Source organism: Bombina bombina, chromosome 10, assembly GCF_027579735.1.
Source record: "Bombina bombina isolate aBomBom1 chromosome 10, aBomBom1.pri, whole genome shotgun sequence".
Taxonomy (NCBI): Eukaryota; Metazoa; Chordata; class Amphibia; order Anura; family Bombinatoridae; genus Bombina; species Bombina bombina.
Genome location: NC_069508.1, coordinates 26,732,767 through 26,744,973, shown reverse-complemented (window position 1 = coordinate 26,744,973; position 12,207 = coordinate 26,732,767). Strand labels below are relative to the sequence as shown.

General features: G+C 36.2%; 1 protein-coding gene across 2 annotated transcripts in view; it reads left to right on the top strand.

The window, feature by feature from the left end:
* Nucleotides 1–12,207, top strand: part of COL24A1 (collagen type XXIV alpha 1 chain) — a 416,052-nt gene that overhangs the window by 79,105 nt on the left and 324,740 nt on the right. The window lies entirely within an intron of this gene.

Below are 12,207 nucleotides of genomic sequence, written 5' to 3'. Positions count from 1 at the left end.
CAGTATTCTTATTTTCAGATTGGTAAACGGATAAGAAACTATAAGAAAATACTTTTTTGGGGATTCCAACAGATCTACAGGAATTCAAAATATACGCAATTGAAAACATAAGACATGGTGACAAGTTGATTAAAGATTTGAGATGCTGTTGTCTTTATGTCTATAACTTCATTATGTCTACACTTAATAGCGCTATATCATCATCTTCTTTTTTTTTTTTTTTACATTTGCCAAATTTATACAGACATTTATTGCATTGATAAATTAACATTCTGGTGACATTATTTTAGCTGTGTACAAATTTGTATAGTTTAAAAAAGTGATTTAAGTTATATATCTATATATATGTATATTTTTTTAATTAAACTAGGAAGTAAGCATGTTTATCAACATGTGAGGTTATGTGAGGTTATCATCCTCAAAATACTTAATTTTGATTTTTAAAATGTGTGTACCGGAATGTGTGTACCGGAAACCTATGACACGCTAAAGAGTCCTAAAGGGCTTTTCAAATTCGTTAAAACGTTTCTATAAAATAAATCTGAAAATCAGAAAGTCATCTGAAACCCAGTATAAACATGTTTTCTGTTTGATTTGAATGGACCCTGTGCACAAAGTGATAGGCCATGCAATCGCACATGAATCCTATGCACAAAGTGATAGACCATGCAAGCTCACATGAACCCTGTGCACAAAGTGATAGACCATGCAAGCGCACATGAACCCTGTGCACAAAGTGATAGACCATGCAAGCTCACATGGGCCTTGTGCACAAAGTGATAGACCATGCAAGGTCACATGGGCCATGTGCACAAAGTGATAGACCATGCAAGCTCACATGGACACTGTGCACAAAGTGATAATTTGATAAACCATGCAAGCTCACATGGACCCTGTGCACAAAGTGATAGACCAAGCAAGCTTACATGGACCCTGTGCACAAAAGTGATAGACCATGCAAGCTCACATAGACCCTATGCACAAAGTGTTAGACCATGCATGCTAACATGGACCCTGTGCACAAAGTGATAGACCACACAAGCTCACATGGACCCTGTGCACAGTGATATACCATGCAAGCTCACATGGACCCTGTGCACAAAGTTATAGACCATGCAAGCTTACATGGACCCTGTGCACAAAGTGATAGACCATGCAAGCTCACATGGACCCTGTGCACAAAGTGATAGACCATGCAAGCTCAAATGGACCCTGTGCAAAAAGTGTTAGACTATGCAAGCTCACATGGACCCTATGCACAATGCGATAGACCATGCAAGCTTACATGGACCCTGTGCACAAAGTGATAGACCTTGCAAGCTGAAATAAACACTGTGCACAAAGTGATAGACCATGCAAGCTCACATGGACCCAGTGCACAAAATGATAGACGATGCAAGCTTACATGGACCCTGTGAACAAATTGATAGACCATGCAAGCTGAAATGAACCCTGTGCACAAAGTGATAGACCCTGCAAGCTCACATGGACCCTGTGCACAAAGTGATAGACCATGCAAGCTCAAATAAACCCTGTGCAGAAAGTGATAGACCATGCAAGCTAACATGGTCCATGTGCACAAAGTGATAGACCATGCAAGCTCACATAGAACTTATGCACCAAGTGATAGACCATGCAAGCTCACATGGACCCTGTGCACAAAGTGATAAACCATGCAAGCTCACATGGACCCTGTGCATAAAGTGATAGACCATGCAAACTTACATGGACCCTGTGCACATTGTGATTAACCATGCAAGCTCACATGGACCCTGTGCGCAAAAGTGATAGACCATGCACGCTCACATGGACCCTGTGCACAAAGTGATAGACCATGCAAGCTCACATGGACCTTGTGCACAAAGTGATAGGCCTTGGAAGCTCATAGTGACACTGTGTACAAATTGATAGACCATGCAAGCTTACATGAACCTTGTGCACAAAGTGATAGACCATGCAACCTCACATAGACCCTATGCACAAAGTGATAGACTATGCAAGATCACATGGACCCTGTGCACAAAGTGATAGGCCATGCAAACTCACATGGACCCTGTGAACAAAGTGATAGACCATGCAAGCTTACATGGACCTTGTGCACAAATTGATAGACCATGTAAGCTGAAATGAACCCTGTGCACAAAGTGATAGACCATGCAAGCTCACATGGACCCTGTGCACAAAGTAATAGACCATGCAAGCTCACATGAACTCTGTGCACAAAGTGATAGACCATGCAAGCTCACATGGACCCTGTGCACAAAGTGATAGACCATGCAAGCTCACATGGACCTTGTGCACAAAGTGATAGACCATGCAAGCTCACATGGACCTTGTGCACAAAGTGATAGACCTTGCAAGCTCATAGTGACACTGTGCACAAATTGATAGACCATGCAAGCTTACATGAACCTTGTGCACAAAGTGATAGACCATGCAAGCTCACATGGACCCTGTGCACAAAGTGATAGACCATGCAAGCTCACATGGACCTTGTGCACAAAGTGATAGACCATGCAAGCTCACATGGACCTTGTGCACAAAGTGATAGACCTTGCAAGCTCATAGTGACACTGTGCACAAATTGATAGACCATGCAAGCTTACATGAACCTTGTGCACAAAGTGATAGACCATGCAAGCTCACATAGACCCTGTGCACAAAGTGATAGACCATGCAAGCTCACATGGACCTTGTGCACAAAGTGATAGACCATGCAAGCTCACATGGACCTTGTGCACAAAGTGATAGACCTTGCAAGCTCATAGTAACACTGTGCACAAATTGATAGACCATGCAAGCTTACATGAACCTTGTGCACAAAGTGATAGACTATGCAAACTCAAACAGACCCTGTGCACAAAGTGATAGACCATGAAAGCTCACATGGACCCTGTGCACAAAGTGATAGACCATGCAAGTTTACAAGGACCCTGTGCACAAAGTGATAGACCATGGAAGCTAAAATGAACCATGTGCACAAAGCGATAGACCTAGCAAGCTCACATGGACCCTGTGCACAAAGTGATAGGCCATGCAAACTCACATGGACCCTGTGCACAAAGTGATAGACCAAGCAAGCTTACATGGACCTTGTGCACAAATTGATAGACCATGTAAGCTGAAATGAACCCTGTGCACAAAGTGATAGACCATGCAAGCTCACATGGACCCTGTGCACAAAGTTATAGACCATACAAGCTGAAATGAACCCTGTGCACAAAGTGATAGACCATGAAATCTCACATGAACCCTGTGCACAAAGTGATAGACCATGCAAGCTCACATAGACCTTGCGCACAAAGTGATGACCATGCAAGCTAACTTGAACCCTGTGCACAAAGTGATAGACCATGCAACTCACATGGACCCTGTGCAGAAAGTGATATACCATGCAAGCTCACATGGACCCTGTGCACAAAGTAATAGACCATGCAAGTTCACATGGATCCTGTGCACAAAGTGAGGTCCATGAAGACATGGTTTGACGAGTTTGATGTGGAGGAACTCAAGTTACCTGCACAGAGCTCTGACCTCAACCCCATTGAACACCTTTGGAATGAATTGGAAGGATGATTTAAACAACAATAAAGTTAAATAAGTAGTGTCCCTTACCCTATTTATTTAGCTTTTACTGTAGGATTACCACAAGAGCAGACATTTTTACAATATTGGTGTATTGTGTAGTTGGCTATTATTATTTACAGAGAAAAGCACACATGTTGAATTACACAACAATACCATACACAGGACATTTGTACCATCTGTCCAGCCCTTCGAACATCTGTACAATCCATTACTATCTGTTTAAATTCCTATTTGAAATGCTTTCAGCAAAAGTTTCAAATATAAGCCATTCTAAGCCATGAGAAAGCTCCACCATAGCCACTTAGAACAAGCTATTCAAGCCCATTTGTGGCACGCTAACAGCCCTAACATACTAGTTAGAGAATCCAACTGCAGCATTCTTGTCCATCAGAAAAGACAATCTGAGCAGATTCCTTATGGTTTTTGATTATTCGAACTCATCAGTCATAACTTCTTTAAAGGGACAGTCTACACCAGAATTTTTATTGTTTTAAAAGATAGATAATCCCTTTATTACCCATTTCCCAGTTTTGCATAACCAACACATTTATAATAATATACTTTTAACCTCTGTGATTATCTTGTATCTAAGCCTCTGCAAACTGCCCCTTTTTTCAGTTCTTTTGACAGACTTGCAGTCTAGCCAAGCAGTGCCTGCTCCCATATAACTTCACATGCACGAGCAGAGTGTTATCTATATGAAATACGTGAACTAACACCCTCTAGTGGTGAAAAACTGTTAAAATGCAATCTGAAAGAGGTGGGCTTCAAGGCCTAAGAAATTAGCATATGAACCTCCTAGGTTAAGCTTTCAACTAAGAATACCAAGAGAACAAAGCAAAATTGGTGATAAAAGTAAATTGGAAAATTGTTTAAAATTACATGCTCTATCTGAATCATGAAAGTTTATTTTGGTCTAGACTGTCTCTTTAAAACTAATTTTGCCCTTTTTCAAGTGGTATTTCTTGGAAGTCTGTGCCGGCTTTTTATCAATGGTAAAGTTGTTGCGCATGCTCACTTGTTAATGAACATAATTTCCTGTGTTCCATCTATCTCTATCTATCTATTTATTTATTTTCTATCTATCTATGGGCTATATTAGAAGTAGATAAAGTAAGCGTGGGTCGCTATAAGCAATATTGTGACCACATTAACTTGCATTTGGTGATAAAAGTAAATTGGAAAATTGTTTAAAATTACATGCTCTATCTGAATCATGAAAGTTTATTTTGGTCTAGACTGTCTCTTTAAAACTAATTTTGCCCTTTTTCAAGTGGTATTTCTTGGAAGTCTGTGCCGGCTTTTTATCAATGGTAAAGTTGTTGTGCATGCTCACTTGTTAATGAACATAATTTCCTGTGTTCCATCTATCTCTATCTATCTATTTATTTATTTTCTATCTATCTATGGGCTATATTAGAAGTAGATAAAGTAAGCGTGGGTCGCTATAAGCAATATTGTGACCACATTAACTTGCATGCATATTACAAGTTGAAAGTAAATGGGTTTGCTTGAGCGCAAATTTGTCGGGTAAGCGCAAGTGAATAACTCGTGTAAAGTATAAGGGGTAAAAAAAAGTTGCACCAAGCACAACATAAGTACATTAAAATAAATTACACATATATATATTAACTATATATATATCAATGTTCTCCACATAAAATGTTGTCAGCCGGTTGGCATTATGAAGTAGCTGAGTGACATTATAAAGTAGCCAGATGGGGGCAGTGAAATATTTTCTGATATTATATAATTTTCAGCTATCTAAAGCACAAATTAATTTCACAATTTAACATAAATGTATTAAACGATAATTTGTGCAATAAAAAAATTAATATTTTTAATACTGGATAATTTTAGCTTAATATTGGCTAAAAATGTACCCGGGGTCAATAAAACCAGGTGCACCCAGAACAAAGCTCCTGGGGAGAACACGATATATACATATATAAAAATTAACTTGTGTATTTCATTAACAAATCTAGACAGGCCCAGAGGCTTGTTTTCCCACAAAAAAACTCTGAATTACATTGTTTCCAATGCAGTAAAGGATTCTGGGTAAGATATGCAAATTAAGTCCACAATGACACACCTTTTTACTTCAGTCTGCTTTTCAGCAGGTTCCCTTTACGCCAAAGTATCGCTGTTCACACAGCTTATAAACTTAGCTAGGGTTAGTGCAGTGGTTCATAACGATCCCAGGACAGACTGTTCGTGGTTTTTGCCACACATCAGCTGGGAGAAGGTTAGAATCATTGCTGGGTGAAGTTGATTCCGGGCAGAATACAACAACATTTTAAATTAGGGGGAGATAAAAGGCGAGTTTAAAATCCTCCACCATGCACAAAATATAGAAAAAATAACTCATTGTGTAGTTCATTAACAAATCTAGACAGGCCCAGAGGCTTGTTTTCCCACAGAAAACCTCTGAATTACATTGTTTCCAATGCAGCAAAGGATTCTGGGTAAGATATGCAAATTAAGTACACAATGACACACCTTTTTACTTCAGTCTGCTTTTCAGCAGGTTCCCATTACGCCGAAGTATCGCTGTTCACACAGCTTATAAACTTAGCCCGGAATCAACTTCACCCAGCTGTAATTCTAACCTTCTCCCAGCTGATGAGTGGCAAAAACCACAAAACAGTCTGTCCTGGGATGGTTATGAATCACTGCACTAACCCTAGCTAAGTTTATAAGCTGTGTGAACAGCGATACTTTGGCGTAAAAGGAACCTGCTGAAAAGCAGACTGAAGTAAAAAGGTGTGTCATTGTGTACTTAATTTGCATATCTTACCCAGAATCCTTCGCTGCATTGGAAACAATGTAATTCAGAGGTTTTCTGTGGGAAAACAAGCCTCTGGGCCTGTCTAGATTTGTTAATGAACTACACAATGAGTTATTTTTTATATATTTTGTGCGTAGTGGAGGATTTTAAACTCGACTTTTATCTCTCCCTAATTTAAAATGTTGTTTTATATATATATATATATATATATATACATATATATATATATATACATATATATATATACACATATTTATGAAGCCCTTTTCACTCAAATTGAAAAATATTTTTTATGAAATTTTAATATATAATAATGTGTTTCAATGCACTTTCTCTGTAAATGTTTAACTGTTCTTCATATAGAAGATGTTCTTTGTATTTTTTTAAATATATATTTCTATATGTATCTGTATATATATATATATATATATATATATATATCTATACCTATATATTCATATATATAGGAAGGTATATATATATATATATAATGTTTAAAATAAATAAATTATATATATATATATATATTAAAATATATGTTTTAAATATTAAAAGAACACTTTCTTCTTTGTCTATTCTATTGGGTTCTTGTAAAGCGCGGCTATTCACCGGTAAGGGTCTCAAGGCGCTGAGGGTTGCAGTTCAGTCGAAAAGCCAGGTCTTGAGGTCCTTTCTGGATTTAGTTAGTGAAGAACATTGGAATGTAAATTATTCATAACTACCTTGGGATTTGTGCTATAGGTCTTATGCGGTGTTGGGTTAGCGCGCAAGCAATATATTTATTTTTAAAGTGTGTTCCATTGAAGTCTATGGGGAGAATTTAATGTGTCGAGATATCGAAAGTCCTTGTTATCACACATCGGGTTTTCGCTCGAGCGCAAACAATTTACTTTCAACTTGTAATTCACATGCTAACCCACCCACGTTAAAAGCTTACTTAAAATAATTAAGTAATCTAGCCCTATATATATATATAAATGTATTTTTTAATACTTTTTCTACACGGCACAATTAGCTTTAGATCAGTGTGCTGTTTATTTCTATATTAGGAAGTATAGAGTAAGAAAAAATATACCTTAAATACCCTGTGATGTTTCTGGGCTTACTTTTACTGCAATATCTTAAATATAATGATGCAAGTTGATACTTTTGACTACATCTTTATAGCATATGGAACTATGATTACTGAAAGCTGTATTAAACAGGAGGTTTTTTAGGATGTGAAGCGTTCTCAGAGAAAGGAACTGATTTAACCTCAAAAATCCAAACCCTGTAACTCTCACAGAAACGTGTTACAGGCATGTGCAGATAACAAAGCAATATCACATCTCAATTTAGAAAGAACCTTCTTCATTTTTTGTTCTTTGTCATATGATTTTACAATTTATGCAAATTTTAATCAGAAAGCTAATGATGATGTTTTACTGGGAAGAAACCAAAGTACAACAAACCTGACCTCTGAATATTATAATAATATACTATTTATATTGTGCAGGTATTTTACTGTTGCTGTTTTTAATGTATACAATATTGGTCACAAAAGCACCAGCTAGGTGAATAATTGTAACTTTATTTCAGAAATATGAGAGTGAATATTGCCCACATATATCAAGTCTAATTGCCATAATGAGCATATTACCGTTTAGTGACGGTTCATAACTGAGGTTGATTTAAAGGAACATATGTGTGACCACTAATTTGCTTTGTCATATAGCAGATTAATTAGCAAGTAACTGGAAAGGAAGTTACATCATAGACAGAAGTGTTACATTACATTTTTCTAAATTAATTTACATAAACATTTTAATCTGTTTTTAAAAAAAGCAAACCCCATCTGTTTGAAATCATTTTCAATATATAACATTGGTATATTCAAATTTAAAAGGATATAAATTGACCTCATCTTCAAATTATTAAAGGGACATGAAACCCAATGTTTTTCTTTCATGATTCAGATAAAGAATACATATTCAAACAACTTTCCAATTTACTTCTATTATCTAATTTGCTTAATTCTCTTGATATCCTTTGTTGAAAAGCATATATAAATAGGCTCAGTAGCTGCGAATTGGTGTCTGCACATAGATCCCTGTTTTGATTGGATAATCCATGTGCATTGTCATTTCTTCAACAAAGGATATTTTTTAACAAAGAAGGAAATTAGATAATAGGAGTAAATTGGAATGTTGTTAAAAATTCTATTCTCTATCAGAATCATTAAATATTTTTTTTAGGTTTCATGTCCCTTTAATTATAAGCAATACAAAAACAAAAACAATCTTTGCAGTATACTTTAATAATTAATTAATTGTTTTCCTAAAATATAATGTTTTTTCTACTTCTCATGAGAATTGGAAGTGTATACTACATTTTGTTGCAAATCTAACTCTTCTACATTATACACAGTGATTGTTTAATATATAAAATGTAATGTCCCTGTAACCATAAGGAGCCACAGCAATGTCACCTGTGCAAAAAAAGTCACTGGCACTATTCTTGCCAAAAACTGTAACTCCAATCCCTAACTTTAGTATTAACTCTAAACCTAATCCATATCTATAGCATTAACCCTAACTAACTCTAAATTTATGTTGGATTGTAACTAACCACATTCTTGCACAGGCATGCCATAAACAACTTAATCTCAGTATACATATGATTTCCACCCACAAAATTCCAGAAGTAAAATTGCAGTCACAATATTTTAAATATATTCATTTGGTTACTTGTTATATACATAATAAGACATTTCAAGTTTAGCGTCCCTTTAATAATCTAATAAGCTAATTAATCGTTTGATGACCATGTTACAATCATGGTTACAATTAATAATAGCACCTTTCCCTAGTGAAACATTTCCTGCTCCTACATAGGGCCAGATAATGAGTGGAACGAGAACATTTGTACACTAGCGATAAGGGGTTTATTGCGGGGATTTACGTACTTTGTGTTTACCGCTGGTATTACGAGTTGAACGTTTGGAAAGATTTATGCTAGAATAATTACCACGTCCTTAGAACAAAAAGGTTGCACAAAAAACATCAAAAACACATTACAAAGTACAGTTACACTCATAATAATACTATCTAATAAAAAATATTTAAATAACACAAAACCAAACAAAAGTAATAATGGCTCAAAGATATGAGGCAGGCACAATTGCTTTAACATTGAGATACATACATATACATGACTAAAGATGGCTATCTATGTATATATAGATAGATAGATAGATAGATATAGATATATATAGATATGTATGTATTTATATGTGTATATATGTATTTACAGACATATATACACATATAAACACATAAATACATATGTACACATATAAACACATAAATACATATGTACACATATAAACACATAAATACATATGTACACATATAAACACATAAATACATATGTACACATATATAGACATATAAGTGCATTGGAGCCATTTGCAGTTAAGTAGAAGAAAACTTAAAAAAAGCATATTTATACTATACTAATATTTAATAAAGGTTTTAGCTATGTATTTACTGTAAATATTTTACATTCCATTGTTCTGCACATAGCAGAATATGTCCTAAGAATTTTTGAATATATATATATATATATATAAATATATATATATATAAAACCTTTATTAATATATATATATATATGTATAGAAATACCATCATGTATATGTAGATATATGTATTTATGAATAAATAGAACATATTCTTCTATGTGAAGAACATTGGAATGTGAAATATTCATATTCTAATGTTGGGTTAGAGCACATGAGAATATGTGATTGGGTTTGCACTTGAGTAGAGTGTTATTTTCTTCCCACTTTTCTTGCTCCTTTGACTTCTTTAACAAAAGATACCAAGTGAATGAAGCAAATTTTGAAAAAGTCAATTGGAAAGATGTTGATAAATGTATGCTCTATCTGAATAATGATTGAAAAAAATGTTGGTTTCACGTCCCTTTAAAATGTTGATGTTTGGAAATTATTGATACACATAAACAGACCACTTTATCTATATGCACATCTGCTCTGCTGAGATTTTTTCTGTGTGGCTCACACTATAAAAATCATATTTATTTATATCAAATATATCTGAAACCAAATGGCACTAGAACCAGGAGTGATTATATTACTAGCACTTGGTGTTGCACTAATGAGTAATAAGGCACTTGCTGCTGCATTTGTCATGGTCCCTTTCTTTTAAGGCTCACCCTGGCCTCATAAGTGTCTGCAGGGAAGGAAAGGGAGGGCATGCCCCCCTATGGATTTTCCTACCCACCTGGAGTATAAACTGCTAAAAAAAAGGCAATTGAATGCCCTTTTTTCTTGTAATCATCTGTTTTAGAGAAAGAAGCACAGTATTCTGGACGTTACATAGCATTCTGGAATTTATAGTTCACTATTTCTATCTCAGAAGCCACTTAAGTTCTGGACTCTAATTCCCAAAATGCATTGTACACTGGTGGTGAGTGAGCTTCCTGGAAGTCAGAAAGTCCACTCCCACCAAGCTTTTTAACAGCAGTAAACAATAAGGTATCTCAGTAACAGCAATGTGCTCTAAATTAACACTTTTTGTGCAGAGTCCCCTATTCAGATACTGGAATAGCTTGTTAAATGTTTTGCCAATAGCACAAATATAGGAATGATTATTATGTGCATTTTAGTAAGATAGGTAAGGGCTTTAGAGAGGGAATACCCTGAGCGTTCATTGCTTTCACCCACCCACATGATTATTTTTTCTGGCAGCCAGGTTTCCTACTGTGAATCCAAATTGGAATAGCGGGAAATAAGCTGTGCACAGTAAAAATCAAACCATGCACTACTCTGCTGGTTGGGGCTGGGTGAGTGACCCTATCACCCCCTTCAAGGTCTCTTCAAGTGAAAACAAGAACAGAAATATTACATCACATTTATTAACTGAACAAATTCTAGTTATAATTCTAGCTTATTGACCTTTAACTCATAACCAACTAAGTGAGCCATAAAGTAAAAAAAAAAATATTTTAGAGTTTTGTGAGCAAAGAAAAACAGCGATGTTGGAATCAGTTACTTTTTTATTTGTTGTAAGATACACATATTCACAAAACTCCCTGAAGTCCAGCCATTTATAGTGTAATGCTTTGAAGTGAAACTGTTGTGTTCTTTTGGTACTGAGCCCACATGTTTACAATCAGAATCTAAGCATGTGTTAAACAGCCATAATACAACCGTAGAGAAGGAACAAAGGCTCTCTATGCATAAGATTTGTTTTTAATATATCATATGTTGTCTTATAGTTAAACTAGAGGATGTTTTGCCTTGTTTAAATAAAAACAGCCCTTTCTGTTTCAGGGAACATATTTATATATGTAAACACTTTACAATATATATACTAGTCCTAAAGCCAGTGTACACGGGCCATTTTTTGCATTACAGCGGTCCCACCCCTTGGTCTCTCTCTCCCCCTTTCTTTTGCTCTCTCTCTTCCCCTCTCTTTTTCTCTCTCTCTCTCCCCCTCTCTTTTGCACTCTCTCTACCCCCTCTCTTTTGCGCTCCCACCCCCCTCTTTTTTGCTTTCTCTTCCCCCTCTCTTTTGCGCTCTCTTTCCCCCTCTCTTTTGCACTCTCTCTATCTCCCCCTCTCTTTTGCTCTCTCTCTATCCCTCTCTTTTGTTCTCTCTCTCCCCCTCTCCTCCTCTCTTTTGCTCTCTCTCTTCCCCCTCTCTTTTGCTCTCTCTCCCCCTCTCTTTTGCTCTCTCTCTCCCCCCTCTCTTTTGCATTCTCTCTCTCCCCCCTCTCTTTTGCTCTCTCTCCCCCTCTCTTTTACGCTCTCTCTCCTACCCTCTCTT